We start from the raw sequence: 22622 nt of genomic DNA, 5'->3' as shown, positions 1-22622 counted from the left end.
AAACGAATTTTGCCGGCAATAAGTTCATCTATGATTGAAGGTAGCGGACTTTTGAATGATTTTATCAACAATTTACCTTTTGAATTACACGTACCAACTTATCAGTATCTGGGGCCTGGCACAAAACTCGAAAAAAGACTAAAAAGAGGAGATCCTGGTATAAATAAAATTAGATCAAGCTGCTATGGAACACGATATTTGTTATGCAAAACATAGAGACACAAATTCCAGACATGTAGAAGATAAAGTTTTGCAAGATAAGGCAATGGATAGATTTGTATCAAAAGATGCTAGTTTAGGTGAAAGATTTGTTGCGCTTCCAACACCTGGAGCAATGTTTTCGAAGAGAAAACTAGGAATGGGAATCGAAGAGAACTTGAAATTTTAACTATATAAATGGAGGTGAACGTAAATTTCAGCAAAAATCAGAAAGAAAAAATAAAATCCGCTTTTAAGAAAAAAATACCCGTTAGTATTCAATTTAAAATAGATCAACTAAAAAATGGCGAAGATAAGATATTTTTAACAAATAGACAATACAATAAACTCGAAAAACATAAGAAAAACAATAAAGGAACAAGAATAGAATTTTCTTATAATCAGTTGAAAGAACTTAAAAATGGTGGACTTTTGAAAGATTTATTAGATTTTGAAGAAAATATTCCAGTTGTTAAAAATGTTATTCCTTATGTTCGTAAAGCTGCTCCAATCGTTAAAAAAGATGTGATTTCTATTGTTCGAAACATTTTAAATTGGTTAGATAAAGAGTTGGAAGATGTTACAGGATCTGGATTAGATGAAAAAACTTTGAATTACGTGAAATCAAACATTGAAAAAAAATTTTAAACCATTAACCATTAAACCATTCGGGGAATTGGAAGAAATCTGCAAAAATATTAAACATTTTAGGGGAATCTTCATGAGAGATACATTACCTGAAAAAGTTAAGAAATTTGAATGTGGAATTGTGAATTTAGACTCGATTATGGGAAGTGGAACGCATTGGATTTGTTATTATAAAAATGATAAGAATGCATGTTATTTTGATTCGTATGGAAGAATTGAGGACAAACCACCTATAGAATTGATTAAATATTTGAAAAAATCAAGCGTCTACTACAATGATTCTCAGATTCAAGATTATAAAGATCCCCCAATTTGTGGTCATTTATGTGTTTTTGTTTTGAATGAGTTGACTGATGGTAAAGATTTTAAAGAAGTTGTTAACAAATTATTACTTAATAAATATGGATTCACAAAATATTTTTGACGTATTTGGAACACAAATTAAAACAGATATTATTCAAAATGTAGATAATAGTTTCAATGTTGATAGTTTGAGAAATGAGTTTGATAACAAGTTAGAAAATTTATTACAAAACCTTCCAGATTCAGATATGTTTGCTGTCGAGATTGAAGATTTTAAAGCAGAATATGATAACAAACTTGCAAATTTCATGAGTTCAAAAGAAGTTGCTGATAAAATAAAAACATTGGAAAAAGAAGTTGATGATGGTGTAAAAAAATTATTTACCAATTTAATGTCTCGTATCGAAAAAGCTGATAAAATTACTGAAGCGATCAAAGTTGAAAAGAATTATGTTAGATTGGCTAATAAGAAAAGAATTGTCGGTGTTCGACCTGGTATTGACAAACATGATGTTGTTGTTAAAGAACAAATTTTAAAACCTCTAAAATTATTAGAAAACATCGATATTGTTGATTTACATGATCCGAATGCTATTAATTCCTTAGATTTTAAAGGAAAAAGAATTAGCAGTGTTAGTAAAGGAATTAATCCATTTGATGTTGTTGTAATGCTTCAATTAGAAGATCATATTAAAATGTTTAATGAACTAAAACACAATTATGAGAATCATAAACAGCATGTTAAAGATTTTACAACAGAAGTCTATGAAAAACTTGATGAAAGAAGTAAAAGATCAGTAGACGATGTTGGTGAAATTAATGAAAAACTTACTAAATTTAAAGAGTCTTTTGATAAGTTTAGTTTAGATGCTACGAAAAATTTTGAGAATATTGGTCATAAATTTGTTGAATACAATGATTCTTATGCTGACAAATTTCAAAAATAGAAGAAAAACTTAATAAGTGGGAGGAAGGTCTTAATATAATTTTTAAAAATATTGATAACAGATTTAAAGGATTAGGCGGCTAAGATGACTAATTTTCCTTATATAAATGACGCTCATATACTGTGTGAGATGTAAAGAAAAAACTGCAACAAATGATATAAAATACTACGCAAATATCAATGGAGTTAAAAGAGTTTCTGGAAAATGTGCTGATTGTAACGCTAAAAAGAGCCAATTTATAAAAACTTGATTTTGAAATTTTTTCTTAATAAATAGAAATGGCGGGACATTACAGTGCTTTCGATCTTTTTATAATGCAATACGAAAGAGATTTGAAAAAAGAACATTGGGATGATATTTCTCAAAAATATGAATTATCCGAAGATATGATGAGATTATACGTAAACAAATTGAATTGGTATAACATTGCTAAATATCAAACTTTATCATCAGAGTTCATTCAAGAAAATATACATTATCAATTAAAATATCATATGTCTGTTCTTTGTCTCTATCAACACTTGAGTATAAAGTTTTTGGATGAAAATAAAGATACAGTTGATTGGAATAATATTATAGATAGTGGTTACTATCCTGTGCAGATTTTATTGAAATATGTGGCCGAAATTGCAAAATTTAAGGAAGAGAATCCCGAATATGACGAAGTAGATCATTAAAAATGACTACAATTTATATCTTTTCTTATCGACATATACATGGTTAAATTTTTCGTAAAAGAATTTCTAAATTTTCTCTTATTAAATGGCGGACTACAAAAAGTATTCAGGCGATATTGAAAGAGCGGAGTTTAAAAATTTCTATCCAATTAGTAAACAACATTTGAATGAACTGAATAAAAGAACTGAGTTTAATATTGATTTTGGAGATAATTTTTGCTTGTCTAACTTCCAGTTTTATATTTCTGGAACTTTAACAAAACAAGATGGTCAAGCGTATCTTGGAACTGATAATGTTAGATTAATCGATAATTTTATACCGTTTTTATTTCTAAGATTGAAGTAAGAAAACACAATAAATTGATAGAAGAAGTCAAAAACTGTGGCCAATTAAGCACTATTAAAGGAACCATTTGTTATTCCAAAAGTGATGTATTTTCAAACAGATTTGAATCAACTTTTAAATTTGGACAGTTTGAAGCGGTCGGTGATTTAGCACATTTCGGCTTAGGATTCTTTGAAAATGTAAATTTTCCAATCTATAAAGGTGGATTTTACATTAGTTTCATAAGAGCTGAAGACGATGATGTGATTCTGAAGACTGCAACTGGAAATGTTGTGCCTGTTGATGGCAAAATTACAATTAACGAGTTTTTCATTAGAGTTCCTATGATTTATTACAAAACCACGAGTAAAATTCAGTTGATTGATGAAATTACAAAATCTCAAAACATTATGTTTAATTTTCTAGATTGGCAATGTATTGTGCAAAAAGGTATTTCCGGAACAACTTATTCGTTCGATATCACAAATATTTATAGAAATATCTTCAATCCTAAGTTTGTTATTATAGGTTTTCAAACAGATAGACAGAATAATCAAGAGAAAAATCCTTCAAAGTTTGATAGTTTGAATGTAAAAAATATCAGAGTAAAATTGAACGGTTCTTATTATCCAGATGAATTACAAAATTTAAACATTTCTGGAGGTATTTTCAGAATCATGTATCAGATGTATCAAGATTTTAAGAAAGTTTACTACAAAAATATGGAAATGTATTACAATCCTAAAGAATTGTTAGCGAATAGACCTATTTATGTCATTGATACAACAAAGAGTTTGACAAATATTTCTGCTTCAAAGAACGATATAATTATCAATATGGATTTTCAAAATGCTGTTACAAACGTGATTTGTTATGTTGTTGTTGTTTCTGAGAAATTTTTATCATATGATGTGATTAAGAACGATATTAGAGAAATTCAGTAAAATTTTAGATATCTTGATTTTTCATTCCATTTCAGAGATTTTTTATTAAGATTTTAATATATTTACCACACAATTTCCGTTTATTCGAAACAGATATGAGAACATTGGCAATAGATTTTTCATTAAGATTTTAATATATTTAAAACAGAATTTTCGTTGATTTGAAGCAGATATGAGATCATTTCCAATAGATTGATTCGAAGCAGAAGTTTCCAATAGACACCTTAAGAAAGTAGAAGCAAACAGCTATAGATTCGGTTAATTTTTCATTCGTGATTTACAGATTCGTTTATTGTCCTTTAAACAGTATTTTCCATTGATTTACTGTTGGCTCCGAAAGTGGTCTAGGAACCCCATATTCATATCTACTGATATTATCTTATGTGACTTTAAAATCCCATATCCACTCGTTTAAAGATAAATATATTGTATAATTATTTTGATAGCACATATTAGCATTAAAATTGCTAATTACATGTCTTTGAGAGTTTTTTTTTATTTTTTTTTTTATTTATTTTTTTTTATTCTGGACTACTTGAACCTGCACTAATGTAAATAAATACTATTTCTTCAAACAAAATAGTATTAATAATGTTTTCTACCATGAGTGCCATGAGAGTCACCTAGCTTGGCAGCTACCTTATTTCACCTTAATTTTCTTGTATATTACATATGCAAAAAAGTATGTGTAATGAAAAGAGTAAGAAAACGAATTTAACCAAATATCGCATTCATCGTTGCTTGGTACAGATTTTAGTAAGCTTATGAATATATCATAACACTTAACAATTCCTTGATTGCGAAGAACAACAGAAGCTGTACTGTTGGAAGCTGTAAAATTAAGAATCGTTTGGTTCCAGCTATGTGTGACTAAATGTTATGTTGGTGTGTAAATTGAGTACAGAATCGTGTAATTTATAAAACATTAATTTTCATATAGCTGAAAAATGTATTTAATTATTTTTCTTTCTTAAATGAGGCTATTTTATTGAAATAAATGTAATATAAGTTTTGTTATGAATACGTTTTTTAACTAAATAAGTACTTGACTAAAGTAAGTTGTATATTAAGTTTTGTCTGTTGAACAAATAATAAATCTGGAAAAGTCAATCGTGAGCTTCAATAGTTCATTAGTGATCATATTAACTCTAGAACCTTTTACGTCCAATTATTTAGACTCAATGAACTTCCTTTTGTGGAAAACCTTACACATTGGATTTAATTTTTTGTTATAATTTACGTTGATACATTAAAATATAACTGTAGTTGTTACAATAGCTTAGACAAGAAACAAAAAAATATTTCCTTATTACTTTTTAATGTTTGAAACTTGTATTCGAAAATTCAGGAATCGATTTACGATAGGTCATAATAATTACTTGTATCGTGCAATTATGACGTTGTACATTAAGGCAGGATTAACTTCACAGAAGAAGGTTACCTTCGGTTCATAAACTTAGGGTTTTGAAGTGCAGGATATTACATGGCCTATATGAAGAAAATTAAAGGGGATAACATATAATTGATACATTTAATTTCGGAGTTGCTTCAAACTTAGACTTCAAGCTCTTCACAAGTGCTTTGTTATTTCATAGTTCAAGTGCTTTTTATCTGTAAATATACATTTAGTCGTATGTCTATTACTAAAGCATATTAGTGTTTCCAATATTTTCTGATTCAATACTTTTTAATAAGGAAAATTGTTTTACATTTATTTACATCTTTGTCCGACTAAAATCCTGGTTTATATGATCGTATTGGTTATAACATGGCTTTCACAGCAAAGATAAGCTTAATTAATAATATTTATACTGAGGCCATACGTTCAATCTCAGAGTAGCAAGATATAGCTTTAAACTTTGTATTATTTATAGTGTTTTATGTCATATAGCCACACAGATTTCAATGTACGTTTAATTAGTGTCAGAGATATAATTATATATAGTAATTAGTTATTATATTTATTATTATATCAGTTGTGGAAGTAAATTGACACGGCAAGGGTCAAGTATAATATAATGGGATATCTGAATGTAGTTCATATTGTAACACAAATGTTTGATCTTGTAATATATTTATGGACTTAAAATAACATGATTTGTAAATTTTATTTGAAGACTTTGAAAGGTAATAAAAAGTCTCTTTAAATCCAAAAGCACTTAATAAAAGGTTTATTTTAGTGTTATATTACTTACCCAAAGTGGTAGTGCAATTACGCTACTGTATAAATATGCACTATACACTTACTTCATTTACGAGCTTAGTACTGTCCAAAATTAAAAATGAATATAAATTTTAAGACTAAAATTTCTTCATTATAACTACGAGGAGTATAATGTGAATGTAAGAGCATGTGGATGCCATTGAGTTAACAAGTGCATTAGAGGGTTAGTTTAATACAGTACTTGAATACTTCACCCACATTAAATTTCAATGTAGACCACATGTACCAGTTAACGGTGCTCAATTTCACTGTAATTAATCATAGCTCTATTGGAAAAATGCCCTGAGACAGCACTGTGAACGCGCATTTTGAGTATTACGTTATTGATGAAGTATAATTCGAAATGAGTTTTATTATCCGGCTTAGAACAAAACTCCAGCTGTTTCATATTCTGGTCATAAATTATATTCAAAAGTTCTATTACGCTTCATGTTTACATTTAGTTCATTTATGAGTTTAATTATGTGCATATACAAAAAGGATTCCCTCCGCACAATTTACCCTATTGCGAAATTTTTATGACCGTAGAAATGTAAAAAGCAGATATAAGTAGGTCCCATCACTCTGTTTACTGAGTTTTACTTCAATGAAATATTTTGAACAGAGATAAATCGAGATAAAGCTTTTAATCAAAATGCTTTACAAATCCAAAAGCTTTGTTACAATTTTAAGGCCTTATTTCATTCCACAATAAAATTACCTTAGATACCCTCAAACACTAGAATTACTACAGAAACTCAATCCTAAAAGACTATACAAAACTCGTATATACCTGAGTTTACATCGATCACACACGATATCGATGTTAACTTTTTGAGCCTCAAGAGTACAAACTATAAATTTGATGGATAACTGATCTCGTCACAGTTAGAGTACTTTGTTCAGTGGCCACTGTAAGTAAGAATTTTGATAATATCTCCTAACAAGAGTTCAAAATAAAGTGTTATTATTCTGTGGATACATTTAAATTATAATATATCAATCTGATACTCTATGTGTTCTCCTATAGTAACAAGTGAATAGGTAATTTAATATTCATTATTTCCTAAATTTTACGCTTAAATATTGCAGACAATTGCCTGTAAGATGGTATTTAAATGAATTAACGCAAGTACTAAGAAATATATTCTTAATCTTTCAGTTAAAATGTTTGTATATTTTCCTAAACATATTTAGAAGCCAAGCTTTGCCCATTTTATTTTACAATAATTTTACTATTGGAAGCCAAATAGTTCTAAAACGTTTTGTAAGTTATTTTGTTTGTTACTACATCGCTCATACTTAACTGTTATCTTTGTATATGATTATTGTTACACAATGCGAACAGTACTTCACTTAATATCTTTTTTCATCGGTAAATAAAAAAAATTCTAAGTATTAAACGAAATCTATAAAATTATCAATATTTAAAATATAAATTATTATGTATTTTTTCTATTTCATAAGTATAACAGTTATTACTACTTGAGTAACATGTACATTTTCTATAATTAGTAAAATTAAATGCTGATTAAACATGCTAATTGTATTATAATCAATAAAAAAATGTATGTTCCATCTAAGGTCTTATATTATTCAAAAGAAGAATTGGACAACATATTTAATTGTTTAACTTTTTAATTATGTACTTTCTCAGGGATCATTCACCATATTTACACAGTTTGTGTAATAACGAATAACTTTTAAACCTAGATTATACTAAACACAAGTTACAAACAGAATCATTGAACACATATTTACATTTTATAACGAACTAAATTCATTCTTTGAAACGACATATATTTCAAACTTTGTTAACTACCTAAGTATAAAACCGAACCACTCAAATGAAAAATTAATAATACGTTGGATTATAATAAAATGTTTTAAAATATGTAAGTTTTAGTGACAATTTACTGTGGATACCACATGATAAAGTTAACTAATGATGAGTGATGAGTGATGAGTTTGTATAACTAATAATAACTAAAGTTTGAGTGGAAGTTTATTTTTAAATAACATTATTTCATCAATCTCAGAGTTTCTCTCTATAAAAGCTAATCTTACTATATTTACAAAACTTTATCAATGTATGGAGGACCATTTGCATAATCGAATTATTACTACTTTAATAGTGTTTTGTTTAGGAAACTAAGTAACTCGTGGAAATAAATGGACCTGTAAGACTTTATTAAAATGAATTGTTTGTTTTTTACATTAATCAATATTTCATTAAATATAGCACTACGAAATTAAGTGATACAATACTTATGGTTGATATAAATATGAATGTGGCAAATAAGAGTTAAGGTAAGAAATATAATATATATATTATAAGTAAATAGGGAAAATATATGTTTAACACGTTCAATGCTGAACTGTATTTAATGTACCATGCTGTGTGCTGAAATAGATACTTTTTATTTTTAATGGAATAATTGCTTGAAACGATTTATTTCGTAAGAAATTAAATAATTTCTTTGGGTTTTACCATTTTTAGAATAAAAAAAATTTGACGTGTAAGTGCGTCATCAGCACATAGCATCAGATTGCAAAACGTTTTATGCTCTGTGCTGATGACGCACTTATGCGTCATGGATATTTAAATATCAAAACAGCTGTTATCTTGATTGTTTACAAATAAATTACTCAAAGTAAAGTTTTATCACTTACCATGTAAATCATAATGCTGTAATGTACATTCTTTTCCCCTTGTGGATGAGTTTTTTTGAAAATAACATTTTTGTTGACTGAATTTCAACACTTTTGGTTCATTGAACATATATTCTACAATAAAATAGTTGGAGAAAAAATCCTGAACTTTTATATGCAAAGTAATTGTATTCTTGTAAAAAGCTACAGTATAAAGTCAAAATAGTCTTATAGGCTACTATAGAAAGAAAAATATTAGTTTTTAGGATACAAGTTTTGAAGATAAAACTTTTAGCTAAGAAATATTTACACTATACAATACAAAAAAGTTCTTTATTTGGTATGATATTCCTTAAAACATTTTTCAAGGCAAAGAGCTGGTTTTTCAGGACAAGCCAAACAGAGATAAGTAGTGTCTTTCCTCTTGCCCTTTTTGTAGCAAATTTGACATCGCTTCCTATTTCTCTTTCCATTTGGTTGTATGGGTAACTTTGACGGTAAATGACTTTCATGATTTTCGTGCATATCTTCGTCATAATTTGCATCGTTGGGTTCAGGCGCAAGAAGACTTTTGATCAGGGCTACTCTAAAATCTAACATGGTCATTTTCTTGTCGCCATTATACTTATTGTACAGCATAAAAGCATTCAGTATGCCCATTTGAAAAATGTGAATTAGGAGCTTCTTATACCAACGAATTGTTTTCCGTTCACACGGATAATAGCTCATAAGTTGGTCTTTTCTATCAATACCACTCATGTAAGTGTTGTATTCAATTACAGGTAGGGGCTTCACCATTTCAATTCCTCTCTTATTAGTCACTTCCTCCATAACATTTTCATACTGACTACTAATGTACAAAACGTCTCTTTTGTCCTTCCATTTTGCCACCATAACTCCATTGTGATATTTAGCTACTGTTTCACCTCTCTTCAGTTTTTGTTTTACAACTTCTTTGGGATTATCAACTCTGTCTATTCGAAGAGTTCCTGTTATTTAAGTTCTCTTTTCAATAAGTGCTTTTGTCAACTCAATACTATTATAAAAATTATCCGCATATATTGAGTGCCCTTTGTTGAGCCACTCGTCCATCAAATATAGTACTACTTTCTTTGAGTGTCCCTCACCAGAAAGTATGTCCATAGCACCAGCATATATAGCAAACTTCATTACAAGGCCATTAGGTTCGCACAGAACATACAGCTTTATGCCATATTTATGTCTTTTGTTTTTTATATATTGTTTGAATACCAACCGACCCCTCCATAAGACCATGGACTCATCTAGAGATAACTCCTTGCAAGGGGCATAAATACAAGACATTCTGTTATTGAAATATTCCATAGCCGGTTTGATTTTCTGCAATCGGTCAGTTTGGTCTTCAGATGCCAGGTGCATACATCTTAATATAATAAAAAACCTGTCTCTCGACATATATTTACCAAAACATGTATGAAATAATTCATCTTTCATCCAATACTGTTAGAGTTGAGGCAGCTTCATGATGCCAGTGTGGAATAATAGGCCAAGGAAAGTTTTAAATTCAGGCAATGTAATGTCTTTCCAATGGTTAATTCGTGATTTCGGTTTTAGATTTCCATTCAAAAAGACATCAACGGCATACAGATTAGTCTCCCTGATAATGCTAAGTAAGAAGCAATCGTCAATAACAAGTTGAAAATAATCTATTGGATTGTTGCCAGGCAACGGAACTTTCAATCCTGTAAGTTGGCTGAACAAAAATGTTTTCATCTCAGGTAATTCATCCCACTGTAACTCAACACGGGGAGGTTTTTTCCCTCGTGTTGTTGCCAGTTGAGTTGGTAGAGATAAGGGAGGTGTGGCATTGTCCATGTTTTGAAGGCCACTAGGACCGGGCACGTCATTATCGGGAAGACAGGATGAAGCATTACATATACTTACTGAGTTTTCAAGGCCATCATCAGGCTCATCACTGTCACTGGATTCATTTCCACTTGGTTTATAACTGTCCCCACTACTGTACTCATCGGAATCTGATTCATAGTTTGCATACCTATCTATTTCACTTAGAGTTAGGCAATCGGGATTACGAACATCTAATGGTTCCTTATCACTCATGTTTCAAACTACGAAACAATATAAATTAAAAACGAAGGGCAATTTATAATACTATAACCTCTATACACTACTGTCATTAGCCATTAACATCAGCAAACTAAACGTAGGACCGAGGATTGTGGGTTATATGGGTGCGCGCGCAATGCCGCACTTACGCGTCATCAGCACATGACAAGGCAACTAAATGCCGCACTTACGCGTCATCCGCATTGAACGTGTTTTAAAACTGTAAAGAAACTAATTAATATATATTATAGCGTAATTATCTATATTAAAATAGTTTAAACATAATTTTTAATGTTTTCTTTTCATATATTACTAGAAAATATTTACTGTTTGTTGAAGTACTGGTTTCAAACACTGCCATCTCATGTGAATAAATAAATGAACTAAAACTATTAATAACTACTAACTTTAATTTTCAAAAAAATACATGAACACTTTTATAGGGAACCAATCCCAGAAATACTCATAGTTTTATTCATATTATGTGCTACTCTTGTGAAAACCGAAAAATAAATCCTAAAGATATTTCTTAAGAGAAGGTAAAGTGGGAATTAACACTGCAGAAGTTATTTCCTACAGCAAGGTTTCACGTCTATAAATGTCACATGATAATATCCTTCATCCTGACAAATATACAATTAGTGCAGACTGACAGATAGACAGTTACCTGCATCTCCGTCGTTAACTTACAGTTATGTAGAGGTAATCATCATCATCATCATATCAAATGGAGGTATCTGCAGGTTGACAAGAATTCATATGACTATGTAATGTTCTATAGGTATAAGCATCACAATGATAAAAGATATTTTTAAGTAAGTTTACCCAATAAGTTATAGTATTTGAACAAACGGGTCTGGTTAAACCTATTCATTGTAAATTTAATGTTTCTATTCATTGAATCAGTATTGAATATTGTAATAATAATAAGTCTAAGTGATCTGAAAGCGTATAAGTGTTTACAAATGTGAATATTTTGTTCTTAAAAATTACCAACTAAATCCACTTTAATGAGAAGTGAATATATTTTTCTTATAGAAGGCAGTAGTAGTTAAATGAGGTATTAAAATATTGCCAATCTATATTTATTAAAATTTTACAAGGATTTATTTATTTCATATTGTATCAAAATCTTTTAAAATGTAGTTGAAATCTTTTTCATAATTCGGCTTCGTTTACTCTCTAAATACTTTATATACTCTTACAATGGTTCTATGCATGTTTTTAGAGATTTTTTATTAAAACAATCAAGTTAACTACGTAACTGAAATTTTATGTTGACTCCAATTAACATTACTTATTTCATGGGCAAACCTGTTTATAGTTAAGACTTCTTTTTAAATATTCTAACAAATATTAAGTAACCTTCCTCGAAACTATTATCTCAGTCTTAGAAATAATATTGCCGCTGAGTCTTTATAATGTGCTAAGCTGTCTGTTTGGTGTAGTTAAATACTAAAGACTATATTTATATACATTTGTGGCCATATAAGAAAACAGTGTACTATAATATTCCTTCACATAAAGTTATTCGAGTTTGCACTCTAAGTCGTTTTAAAAGATGCCATGGTCATAAAGAAACTGAAGGACAACAGTTTGATACTGGAGAGATTGTACAGCTATTATTCTATAAGGTTGAGAGCCCTTGATTTAGATTAGTAATAATGATCTCGTATCAACTGAAAATTCAAATTATGTTTTATATAATGTAATGGATTTAACAAATGTAACAAAATCAAATGCTCCAGAGAATTACCGTAGCATTTTATATGAGAGCTGTTCAGCTTGTGCCGTACCCACGGTGCTGTACCATGGTGCAAGCACACGGGTCTCCTTCTAATAAGAGAGAGGAGAAATGGTTACGCTTGACGTCACGTGAGACTAAGTCTGCTGCTTGGCGTATTGCCACCAGCTCCCTGCAAGCGTGCTTTATTACACTGCATTGGTTAATCTTAATTACTTCACTTACATATGGTACATATATATTGTGTATATACTAATTTGTATTTTCACGCTAACAAATGTTCAAACTATACGTCAAATAAATCTGACAATCTTTGGCAAGCAAATGTAACACAATAACGTGTTTTCTATATATAAAATCTGTTGCTTCAGTTCATCTAGGGAAATTTTTTCTTTTTCCGACGGATCACTTTGCTAAATCAGCTTTTGGTTTCGTCTGTTTTTTTTTAAGTTCGTACCTCTTGCGATAATTTCTAAAATTTTGAGCTAACACTTATACAGCAGGATTAGAGACGATCACTCGAATACAAACAGTTTTATGACAAAACATAAATAATGTACGTTTATATATAAACATAAATAATATATAACATGTATAACGATAAAAATATAACAATGAAATTTAAAGCGATTGGATTATCCCAGGGTTTGAGCGATAAACTAGATTAGGGGCACTCGAGATAACTTCCTCATTACGCTGTTACATGCAATAACAAAAATTCTTAATATCGTTAACTAATATTTTAATATAATTCGATTGAAAAACACTAAGATCGAATCAATGACGTCTAAATTTTGACGGCTTTTCACAAGTTTATTTCACCACTGATGTTGCAATAGAAAAGATATATATATATATATATATAAAATAACACAATATAAACAAATTTAAGGTAACTTTTTAAATAATTTTAAAACATTCAAAATTCGCCATAAATTACAAGTTGCATTCCACCCTTTATAAAAATCAACTGTTCCAACAAGATTGAATTAGAAAAATTTCACGTCAGCTGGACTTTGTCAAATGTTATGCACTGTGTTTAAATTTATGTTTTATTAATTTTTGTTTACATGTTATAGTTCTGTATTCATTTTTATTTAAAACTTCCTGAAGACGGGGGTATTAAATCCCCCGAAATATAGAAGTGAAAAATAGTTCTTTTCTTTTCTTCTATTCAACACAGTGATTAATAAGTAAGCCGTTTGGCAGATACGAAAATCGACCAACAAAAGCCTGCTGGTAACCCTTCTTTATACTCTTTATATTTTTGTTCTCTTTCTTTTTTTCTTTTTTCCTTAAAATGATTTCACAGCCTAGCAGAAAACATTTGATGAAACAATTTAAATACCATTCTTTTAAAATTGTTAACGTAAATTGTCACATTATGTTTCTTAGTGTACTTTTGTCTTTTGGTTTGACACCTCGTGGATTAAGTCCGAAGTTTCCTTTCTCTGGACTACCACCATCTATGCATGAAGATGATGAAGTTCTTGCAGTAAAAACTAGCTTCGACCTGTCAAATCTAGTACTTATTTCATATAAAAAATTAGCTAAAGAACACGGTAATTCATTGAAGAATATCTATGATTTATTATTGTCTCTTTACAATAGTGAAGAACTTAAAACCGATATAAAAAACATAATAAAAAAACTACAAAGTTTTATGACAAACAAAACAGAAAAACTCAAATGTAAACTTTTACGTATCTGTAAAGAAAACATAGAATTAGGAAATGAAATACCAACAAAATGGAAATATATGTCACAATTTGATTTAAATAATGAAATGTCACAAACTGAATCGGAATCTTTTAACTACGAACAACCACAAATTAAGTCATCTAATCTCAACGATGAGCAGCAAGCGAATGTACAAAAATCTCAATTAATTGTAAACCTTTCAAGTTATGCTCCAAAAAAGGCAGAACTGGAAGTTCTTTCAAAAGGTCTTACTTTTTGTCCGACCCCTCAATTTAATCAAATTAATTTATTGAATGATGCGCTAGCATTTGCTAGAGATGTAAGAATAAAATACTTCTTCAGTAAACAGCAAGAAACATTAAACTCTGATATTATTCCATGTTTAGAAAAATTCAAAACAAAATCAAGTTGGGAACCTCCTCCACTACCTCCGGATCACCCTGTTGAACAGTTTATCAACCTAGTTCTGTTTAATTTATCCAACCCTGAATTTAAAAAGTCATTAAATACAAAGGAAAACCTCAGTCCACGCCAATTTAAAGCAATAAAGTCATTAAAAAATAACACAGACATCATCATTCTACCTGCCGATAAAGGGAACAAAATTGTTATTCAAAATTTAGAAGATTATATTAAAGAAGCACAAAAGCAATTGTCAGACCATGATACATATCAAACTTTAGATGAAGACCCAACCGTTAAATTTAATGATAAAATCAAAGAATATTTGGAGGAAAATGGTCCAGAACAAGATATTTCTTCAAAAAACATTGCATTACTTTCACCAATAAAACCTCGCACCCCCATTTTTTATACACTCCCCAAAATTCATAAGAGTATCCAAAATCCACCTGGGAGACCCATTGTATCCAGTTACGGGTCACCGACTGAAAGGATATCCTCTTTTGTTGATGATCAGTTGCTCCACTACCTCCGGATCACCCTGTTGAACAGTTTATCAACCTAGTTCTGTTTAATTTATCCAACCCTGAATTTAAAAAGTCATTAAATACAAAGGAAAACCTCAGTCCACGCCAATTTAAAGCAATAAAGTCATTAAAAAATAACACAGACATCATCATTCTACCTGCCGATAAAGGGAACAAAATTGTTATTCAAAATTTAGAAGATTATATTAAAGAAGCACAAAAGCAATTGTCAGACCATGATACATATCAAACTTTAGATGAAGACCCAACCGTTAAATTTAATGATAAAATCAAAGAATATTTGGAGGAAAATGGTCCAGAACAAGATATTTCTTCAAAAAACATTGCATTACTTTCACCAATAAAACCTCGCACCCCCATTTTTTATACACTCCCCAAAATTCATAAGAGTATCCAAAATCCACCTGGGAGACCCATTGTATCCAGTTACGGGTCACCGACTGAAAGGATATCCTCTTTTGTTGATGATCAGTTGCAACCACATGTAAAATCTCTTCCATCATATGTAAAAAATTCATTGCATTTCATCGATCAAATTTCCTCTATCAACCAACCATTACCTGATGACTCTATTTTAGTAACAGTGGATGTTAATTCCCTTTACACTAACATCCCACATGAAGATGGAGTAAAAGCAGCAGAATATTTTTTAAATTCACGACCAAATAATACTAAACCTACAACACAATTTATTATCACGTTAATCAGAATGATACTTACAATGAACAATTTTAAATTCAATAACCAAAATTATATACAAACTTCTGGTACTGCAATGGGAACTAGAATGGCCCCATCTTACGCAAGTCTATTTATGGGCTTATTTGAAAAAGAATTTTTAGATACACAACGCTTAATAACTTTGAAATGGCTACGTTATATAGACGATGTTTTTTTCATTTGGGATCATGGAGTCGATTCATTGACACAATTTCTTAATGATCTTCAAGATTTCTCTTCTTTAAAATTTTCATGGATATATTCTAAATCTAAAGTCACGTTTCTAGATTTAGATGTTTTTATTGAATCTGGATTTCTCCAAACTAAATTACACATAAAAGAGACTAACACCATGAATTACCTACATTTCTCCAGCTGTCACCCAATGTACGTCAAAAAATCCATTCCAAAAAGTTTGTCAGTAAGAGCAAAGAAACTATGCAGCAGCCAATCTGATTTCTTAAACTACATTGAAAAATTGGGTAAAACCTTCAAAGATTTGGATTATCCCGAAAAAATTGTCAAAAATCAAATTAATAAACCGAAATGTCCAAAAAATTCATATGATTATTCAAAAGAACCTAAATTTATTACTCAATTCTTCCCTGGTCTACACAAAATTAATTCTATTATAAAAATTGGATTTAATTTACTTCAAAGTTCCCCTGACACTTCAAATTCTATTTCAAAAGCACCTCGAGTAATTTTTAGAAGACCTCCAAATTTGAAAAACAAGCTTGTTAACACACTAGTTCCAAAATCTATCAACTATACAAGAAATGGATGTGATCCATGTAAAAAATCACGATGTGGAACATGTAAAATTATGACTTCTTCAAGAGAATTCAATAGCAGCAGTACCGGAATGACCTATCCTATAATTGGCAAAATTGACTGTAATTCAAAAAATGTAATATACCAAATTAATTGTAAGTTTTGCTCCAAACAATATATTGGCCAAACATCGAACCATTTGAGAATCCGTATGACAGGGCATAGGTTTTACATATTCCATAAAGATGAAGATAAACCATTGGCAAGACATTGTCTAGAACACAAAAAAGACAAAATTGAAGAGTGTTTTAAATTAAAAGGAATACACCAACTACCACAATGCCCTCATGAAAACTACAACAGATTAAAATTAAAGCACATGGAGCAAGCTCATCAAATTATGTTGAAGACAAAAAATCCATTTGGTCTAAATTTAAGGTAACTTTTTAAATAATTTTAAAACATTCAAAATTCGCCATAAATTACAAGTTGCATTCCACCCTTTATAAAAATCAACTGTTCCAACAAGATTGAATTAGAAAAATTTCACGTCAGCTGGACTTTGTCAAATGTTATGCACTGTGTTTACATTTATGTTTTATTAATTTTTGTTTACATGTTATAGTTCTGTATTCATTTTTATTTAAAACTTCCTGAAGACGGGGGTATTAAATCCCCCGAAATATAGAAGTGAAAAATAGTTCTTTTCTTTTCTTCTATTCAACACAGTGATTAATAAGTAAGCCGTTTGGCAGATACGAAAATCGACCAACAAAAGCCTGCTGGTAACCCTTCTTTATACTCTTTATATTTTTGTTCTCTTTCTTTTTTTCTTTTTTCCTTAAAATGATTTCACAGCCTAGCAGAAAACATTTGATGAAACAATTTAAATACCATTCTTTTAAAATTGTTAACGTAAATTGTCACATTATGTTTCTTAGTGTACTTTTGTCTTTTGGTTTGGCACCTCGTGGATTAAGTCCGAAGTTTCCTTTCTCTGGACTACCACCATCTATGCATGAAGATGATGAAATTCTTGCAGTAAAAACTAGCTTCGACCTGTCAAATCTAGTACTTATTTCATATAAAAAATTAGCTAAAGAACACGGTAATTCATTGAAGAATATCTATGATTTATTATTGTCTCTTTACAATAGTGAAGAACTTAAAACCGATATAAAAAACATAATAAAAAAACTACAAAGTTTTATGACAAACAAAACAGAAAAACTCAAATGTAAACTTTTACGTATCTGTAAAGAAAACATAGAATTAGGAAATGAAATACCAACAAAATGGAAATATATGTCACAATTTGATTTAAATAATGAAATGTCACAAACTGAATCGGAATCTTTTAACTACGAACAACCACAAATTAAGTCATCTAATCTCAACGATGAGCAGCAAGCGAATGTACAAAAATCTCAATTAATTGTAAACCTTTCAAGTTATGCTCCAAAAAAGGCAGAACTGGAAGTTCTTTCAAAAGGTCTTACTTTTTGTCCGACCCCTCAATTTAATCAAATTAATTTATTGAATGATGCGCTAGCATTTGCTAGAGATGTAAGAATAAAATACTTCTTCAGTAAACAGCAAGAAACATTAAACTCTGATATTATTCCATGTTTAGAAAAATTCAAAACAAAATCAAGTTGGGAACCTCCTCCACTACCTCCGGATCACCCTGTTGAACAGTTTATCAACCTAGTTCTGTTTAATTTATCCAACCCTGAATTTAAAAAGTCATTAAATACAAAGGAAAACCTCAGTCCACGCCAATTTAAAGCAATAAAGTCATTAAAAAATAACACAGACATCATCATTCTACCTGCCGATAAAGGGAACAAAATTGTTATTCAAAATTTAGAAGATTATATTAAAGAAGCACAAAAGCAATTGTCAGACCATGATACATATCAAACTTTAGATGAAGACCCAACCGTTAAATTTAATGATAAAATCAAAGAATATTTGGAGGAAAATGGTCCAGAACAAGATATTTCTTCAAAAAACATTGCATTACTTTCACCAATAAAACCTCGCACCCCCATTTTTTATACACTCCCCAAAATTCATAAGAGTATCCAAAATCCACCTGGGAGACCCATTGTATCCAGTTACGGGTCACCGACTGAAAGGATATCCTCTTTTGTTGATGATCAGTTGCTCCACTACCTCCGGATCACCCTGTTGAACAGTTTATCAACCTAGTTCTGTTTAATTTATCCAACCCTGAATTTAAAAAGTCATTAAATACAAAGGAAAACCTCAGTCCACGCCAATTTAAAGCAATAAAGTCATTAAAAAATAACACAGACATCATCATTCTACCTGCCGATAAAGGGAACAAAATTGTTATTCAAAATTTAGAAGATTATATTAAAGAAGCACAAAAGCAATTGTCAGACCATGATACATATCAAACTTTAGATGAAGACCCAACCGTTAAATTTAATGATAAAATCAAAGAATATTTGGAGGAAAATGGTCCAGAACAAGATATTTCTTCAAAAAACATTGCATTACTTTCACCAATAAAACCTCGCACCCCCATTTTTTATACACTCCCCAAAATTCATAAGAGTATCCAAAATCCACCTGGGAGACCCATTGTATCCAGTTACGGGTCACCGACTGAAAGGATATCCTCTTTTGTTGATGATCAGTTGCAACCACATGTAAAATCTCTTCCATCATATGTAAAAAATTCATTGCATTTCATCGATCAAATTTCCTCTATCAACCAACCATTACCTGATGACTCTATTTTAGTAACAGTGGATGTTAATTCCCTTTACACTAACATCCCACATGAAGATGGAGTAAAAGCAGCAGAATATTTTTTAAATTCACGACCAAATAATACTAAACCTACAACACAATTTATTATCACGTTAATCAGAATGATACTTACAATGAACAATTTTAAATTCAATAACCAAAATTATATACAAACTTCTGGTACTGCAATGGGAACTAGAATGGCCCCATCTTACGCAAGTCTATTTATGGGCTTATTTGAAAAAGAATTTTTAGATACACAACGCTTAATAACTTTGAAATGGCTACGTTATATAGACGATGTTTTTTTTCATTTGGGATCATGGAGTCGATTCATTGACACAATTTCTTAATGATCTTCAAGATTTCTCTTCTTTAAAATTTTCATGGATATATTCTAAATCTAAAGTCACGTTTCTAGATTTAGATGTTTTTATTGAATCTGGATTTCTCCAAACTAAATTACACATAAAAGAGACTAACACCATGAATTACCTACATTTCTCCAGCTGTCACCCAATGTACGTCAAAAAATCCATTCCAAAAAGTTTGTCAGTAAGAGCAAAGAAACTATGCAGCAGCCAATCTGATTTCTTAAACTACATTGAAAAATTGGGTAAAACCTTCAAAGATTTGGATTATCCCGAAAAAATTGTCAAAAATCAAATTAATAAACCGAAATGTCCAAAAAATTCATATGATTATTCAAAAGAACCTAAATTTATTACTCAATTCTTCCCTGGTCTACACAAAATTAATTCTATTATAAAAATTGGATTTAATTTACTTCAAAGTTCCCCTGACACTTCAAATTCTATTTCAAAAGCACCTCGAGTAATTTTTAGAAGACCTCCAAATTTGAAAAACAAGCTTGTTAACACACTAGTTCCAAAATCTATCAACTATACAAGAAATGGATGTGATCCATGTAAAAAATCACGATGTGGAACATGTAAAATTATGACTTCTTCAAGAGAATTCAATAGCAGCAGTACCGGAATGACCTATCCTATAATTGGCAAAATTGACTGTAATTCAAAAAATGTAATATACCAAATTAATTGTAAGTTTTGCTCCAAACAATATATTGGCCAAACATCGAACCATTTGAGAATCCGTATGACAGGGCATAGGTTTTACATATTCCATAAAGATGAAGATAAACCATTGGCAAGACATTGTCTAGAACACAAAAAAGACAAAATTGAAGAGTGTTTTAAATTAAAAGGAATACACCAACTACCACAATGCCCTCATGAAAACTACAACAGATTAAAATTAAAGCACATGGAGCAAGCTCATCAAATTATGTTGAAGACAAAAAATCCATTTGGTCTAAATTTAAGGTAACTTTTTAAATAATTTTAAAACATTCAAAATTCGCCATAAATTACAAGTTGCATTCCACCCTTTATAAAAATCAACTGTTCCAACAAGATTGAATTAGAAAAATTTCACGTCAGCTGGACTTTGTCAAATGTTATGCACTGTGTTTACATTTATGTTTTATTAATTTTTGTTTACATGTTATAGTTCTGTATTCATTTTTATTTAAAACTTCCTGAAGACGGGGGTATTAAATCCCCCGAAATATAGAAGTGAAAAATAGTTCTTTTCTTTTCTTCTATTCAACACAGTGATTAATAAGTAAGCCGTTTGGCAGATACGAAAATCGACCAACAAAAGCCTGCTGGTAACCCTTCTTTATACTCTTTATATTTTTGTTCTCTTTCTTTTTTTCTTTTTTCCTTAAAATGATTTCACAGCCTAGCAGAAAACATTTGATGAAACAATTTAAATACCATTCTTTTAAAATTGTTAACGTAAATTGTCACATTATGTTTCTTAGTGTACTTTTGTCTTTTGGTTTGGCACCTCGTGGATTAAGTCCGAAGTTTCCTTTCTCTGGACTACCACCATCTATGCATGAAGATGATGAAATTCTTGCAGTAAAAACTAGCTTCGACCTGTCAAATCTAGTACTTATTTCATATAAAAAATTAGCTAAAGAACACGGTAATTCATTGAAGAATATCTATGATTTATTATTGTCTCTTTACAATAGTGAAGAACTTAAAACCGATATAAAAAACATAATAAAAAAACTACAAAGTTTTATGACAAACAAAACAGAAAAACTCAAATGTAAACTTTTACGTATCTGTAAAGAAAACATAGAATTAGGAAATGAAATACCAACAAAATGGAAATATATGTCACAATTTGATTTAAATAATGAAATGTCACAAACTGAATCGGAATCTTTTAACTACGAACAACCACAAATTAAGTCATCTAATCTCAACGATGAGCAGCAAGCGAATGTACAAAAATCTCAATTAATTGTAAACCTTTCAAGTTATGCTCCAAAAAAGGCAGAACTGGAAGTTCTTTCAAAAGGTCTTACTTTTTGTCCGACCCCTCAATTTAATCAAATTAATTTATTGAATGATGCGCTAGCATTTGCTAGAGATGTAAGAATAAAATACTTCTTCAGTAAACAGCAAGAAACATTAAACTCTGATATTATTCCATGTTTAGAAAAATTCAAAACAAAATCAAGTTGGGAACCTCCTCCACTACCTCCGGATCACCCTGTTGAACAGTTTATCAACCTAGTTCTGTTTAATTTATCCAACCCTGAATTTAAAAAGTCATTAAATACAAAGGAAAACCTCAGTCCACGCCAATTTAAAGCAATAAAGTCATTAAAAATAACACAGACATCATCATTCTACCTGCCGATAAAGGGAACAAAATTGTTATTCAAAATTTAGAAGATTATATTAAAGAAGCACAAAAGCAATTGTCAGACCATGATACATATCAAACTTTAGATGAAGACCCAACCGTTAAATTTAATGATAAAATCAAAGAATATTTGGAGGAAAATGGTCCAGAACAAGATATTTCTTCAAAAAACATTGCATTACTTTCACCAATAAA

The sequence above is a fragment of the Homalodisca vitripennis genome, chromosome X (assembly GCF_021130785.1).
Source record: "Homalodisca vitripennis isolate AUS2020 chromosome X, UT_GWSS_2.1, whole genome shotgun sequence".
NCBI lineage: Eukaryota > Metazoa > Arthropoda > Insecta > Hemiptera > Cicadellidae > Homalodisca > Homalodisca vitripennis.
Note: the sequence above shows the minus strand (reverse complement) of the source record.